This window comes from Limulus polyphemus, unplaced genomic scaffold, assembly GCF_000517525.1.
Source record: "Limulus polyphemus unplaced genomic scaffold, Limulus_polyphemus-2.1.2 Scaffold2435, whole genome shotgun sequence".
Taxonomy (NCBI): Eukaryota; Metazoa; Arthropoda; class Merostomata; order Xiphosura; family Limulidae; genus Limulus; species Limulus polyphemus.
Genome location: NW_013668045.1, coordinates 20,986 through 25,552, shown reverse-complemented (window position 1 = coordinate 25,552; position 4,567 = coordinate 20,986). Strand labels below are relative to the sequence as shown.

The 4,567-nt window shown below is 32.0% G+C and overlaps 1 pseudogene; it reads right to left on the bottom strand.

The window, feature by feature from the left end:
* LOC106466948 overlaps positions 1 to 4,567 on the bottom strand; it is a 26,894-nt pseudogene that overhangs the window by 17,496 nt on the left and 4,831 nt on the right.

Below are 4,567 nucleotides of genomic sequence, written 5' to 3'. Positions count from 1 at the left end.
CAACTACTCCCAGTACCAGGGTAGATACAACAACTTATTGAAGACTTATAACAACCCATACCAGTACCAGGTTAAATTCAAAAACACGTTAAATACTTACAACAACCCCTGGCAGAACCAGGTTAAATACAATAACACATTAAAGAGTTACAACATCTCCTGCTATTACCAGGTTAGATAAAACAACACATTTAAGACATGCAACAACCCTGGCCAGTATTAGGTTTGATGCAATAACACCTTAAAGACTTACGAACAACTTCTGCCAGTACCCAGTTAGACACCACAAACATAGAAGACTTACAACAACCCCAGTCAGTACCAGGCTGAATACAAAACCTATTATAGACTTACGAACAACCCCTCCCAGTATAAGATTATAACAACAACTTATTGAAAACTTACAACAACCCATACCAATACCAGGTTAAATATAAAATGACATTAAAGACTTACAAACAACCCCTGTCAGTATCAGGTTAAATACAAGAACATAATAAACACTTACGAACAATACCAGCTAGTACCAGGTTAAATACAACAACACATTAAAAACTTACAATAACCCCTGCCAGTACCATGTTAAATACAATAGCACATTAAAAGTTACAACATCCCCTGCTAATACCAGGTTAGATAAAACAACACATTTAAGACTTACAACGACCCCTGCCAGTACCACGTTAAATGCAACAACAAATTAAAAACTTAGGAATAATTCCTGCCAGTACAAGTTTAGATACAATAATAAATTAAATATTTATGGGCAACCCCAACCAGTACCAGGATATATACAACATCACATTAATGACGTACAATAACCCCTGCCAATACCAAGTTAGATACAACAACACATTAAAGACTCACAACAACCTGCCAGTACCGGGTTACATACAACAAACATTGAAGACTTACAACAACCCCTGCCAGTACCAGGTTAGATACAACAACACATTGAAGACTTATAACAAACCATGATAGTATCAGGTTAGATACAACAACACATTAAAGACCTACAATAGCCCCTGCCACTACTAGATTAGATACACGTTTACACGTCTTTTATTACAAGAGGAAAATATGATGTTAATGTAAAATAAAATATTTTTCATATTTAAATAACCTGACATTGTTATGTTGACATATAAAAGTGAATCATACTATGTTGAATGATATTTGATCATAATGACAAAGTTACTTGAAAGCCACTGTTCTAATAAGCAGAACATTTCCATTTAATCCAAAATTTCATCATTCTGTTCTGACTGCAGAATAATAATATTAGTGTAACACCTAAAACTGGGTATCGTACAATAAGAGACTGGTTATGTACATGAGATAAGCTGCAATAAAAGTTTGGGGGATGTAGCAAAGTTTTTCCTACACTTCAAGCCTTCAGTTATAAGACCTTGCAGAGATCATTTCGAGGAAAGGGCTCAGATCCAAAAACACCTCGTATTACGTGAAGTGAGGAAAGGAGAACATGACCATTTGGTCATAAGTTGGTAAAATGAGTGAAGGAGTAACACTGCTATTTTTTTTGTCTTTAGATCTATTACAGGGTATATAACGAATCATAACATAATGTTTGAAACAACATGGCTGTTTCACCTTGGCTGTTTCATTCTGTAAACTAAACTTGAAACCATTAGTAAGTTAATCTTTAACAAATTTTATAGTTAGCCAATATCATTCATATACTTAGCAAGTTTTCTTTTAACTCATTTAAATTTGCTGCCTCCACAACATTCAAAGTCAAACCACACTGTTAAAAAAATAAAACTGTCTTATCTGAAGATGACTCCTACCTGGCTAAAATTTATATCTATATTCCACTAGTCCTACTGTTCTCATATTTTAAATAGAAAAAAGATGACTCATCAACACTATCAATTTTCTTTACAATCTTAAACACCTCACTCAGATCACCCCCTAACTCACTTTTCTTTTTTCAAGATAAAACAATCTGAGAGCTTTCAACCTCTCCTTGTATGAAAATCACTCCATCCCAGGCACCATTCTTGTAACCCTTCTTTAAACACTTTCCAACAATTCGATACCTTTCCTAAGATAAGGAGCCCAAGACTGAACTCACTATTCCAAATGTGGCTTAAACAGTGATCTATACAATGAAAGTATAACCTCCTTATACTTATATTCAATATTTTGGTAGATACAACCTAAAATCCTATTTGTCCTACCACTAGCAATAACACACTGCTTGGATGACTTAAGAGACTGATCAACTATTACACCAATATCCCTTTCTTTCATGACACTGCTAAGATTATATACATCCAAATTATACTTATAATTCAAATTATGATAACCCACATGTATTATCTTGCAATTATTATAATTAAAATCCATCTACCATTTATTAACACACTCACTAAATGATCCAAATCCTTTTTCTAAATAAGCTGCATCCTCTTCACAGCTAGCTACACCAAAGACCAATTGTGCAATTAGGTAATTTATTGACCATTCCCTCATTTATGTCATTGGTGCAAATAAAAAAGGGAAAAGACCTAAGACTGAGCCCTGAGATATCCCTCTTATAACATTAATCCAGTTTGACTGAACTCCATTTGTAACAACGCTCTCCTTTCTTCCATCCAGCCACTCTTTTATCTAATTTACTAATTTATCCCCCACACCTATATAGAATTTTTTTTACAAGTCTTTTGTGTGGCACCTTGTAAAATGTTTTCTGAAAATACAAATACACCAAATCTACCCTTATGTACATAAGCAGTAATCTTTTCAAATAATGTCAAAAGATTTGTAAGGCAAGATTTTCCCTTAGTAAAACAATGTTGACTATCCAGTAAAATTCTAAACTTTGTCAAATAATTTTGCAAATCATCTTTTAGCAGACCTTTCCAGCCGTTACCCACAACTGAAGTAAGACTAATGGGCCTATAATTTCTGGGACAATTTTTATCACCTCTCTTGAAAAGAGGAGTTACATTAGCTAACTTCTATTCCTCTGGTACCTGACCACTATTCAAGGAATGGCAAAAAATAGTAGAAAGTGTTTCACATATCGAACATTTAACCTCCTTCAAAACTCATGGGGAAATATTACCTGGTCCATGAAACATATTGTTCTTTAAACTTTCAAAATTTTCAGAACCATCTCAGAAGGAATGCAGTTATCTTGTTCAATCTTGTTTCTATCTATCAACTGTTCAAGATCTGAAATACAGCTTAAATCTTTGTTAGCAAAAACAGAATAAAAAACAATATTCATTAATCAAGCCATCTCATAATCATCAGATAGTAGACTTCCTTTATCATTCCTCGAGGTCTTACCCCATCTTAACATTTTGTTTACATTTAATGTATTTAAAGACGTCCTTACTGTTACTTTTTACATTTTTAGCCAACCCTATTTTCATACATCTTTTTGATGTCCTAATTTCCTGTTTCATTAACTTTCTTGATCTTCTATAATCTTCTAAATCTCCTGTCATACCAGTCAATTTAAATTTCTTATGCCTTTCTTTAATTTTATCTCTTGAACTCTTTGTGAAACAACTGGGCTTTTTATTTGCACTTACTCTTTTCTTTCTACAAAAAATATGTTTACCTTGATATTTTAAAACTTTATCTTTAAAATTGTCCACTATCTGAACAGTGTCTCCATACAACTCAGCTGCCCAATTCACAACATATAACTCTTGTTGTATTCCTTCAAATTTTGCTTTTTGAAATTTGTAACAGAAATATAATTATTCCTTAGCTCTGTATGTATCAAAACATGAAACTAATAGATCAATGATCATTTACACCCAGATATTCCCCAATTTCCACCCTCTTGATCAATTATGTATTTGAAGTTAACAATAAATAAATGATAAATAGCATGGTTTCTAATAGGTTTCTCAACTAATTGGTGAAGAAATCCATCTTGAAAAGTTTCAAAAAACCTTTCTCCCTCATCGTTTTATTCTAAAATTTCCCAACCTATATGCCTGAAAATAAAATAACCCACAGTTATGACTTCATTTATACTCAAAATCTTTATCTCATTTTAAAGTTTCTCACTAATTTCATTAGTATCATTTGGTGATCTATAACAAATTCCACTAAAACCTTTTCCCCTTTATATCCATTAATAAAACCCAAATTGATTCAATCTCTTTGCTATTATCTTTATCCTCAACTTCAACAGGATGTAACTCACATTTTACATACGAAGCCATTCCTCCCCACATATTCAATACTTTATCTCTAGTCTTTAACCCTATATTTAATTTATATATATTATATATATATAAAAACACCTCTGATGAAACACTTATAACGATATATATATGGTAAATGAAAACTTCTGATTAATTATTCACAATGATATATATGTGGGAAGAAACTTCTTATTAAACATTCACATCGATATATATATGGTAAATAAAACTTCTGTTTAAACACTTACAACGATATATGAACATATATGGTAAATAAAAACTTCTGAAAAAACATTCACAACGATAAATATATATATACATGGTAAATAAAATTTGTGATTAAACATTTACAACGATATATATATATGTGGTAA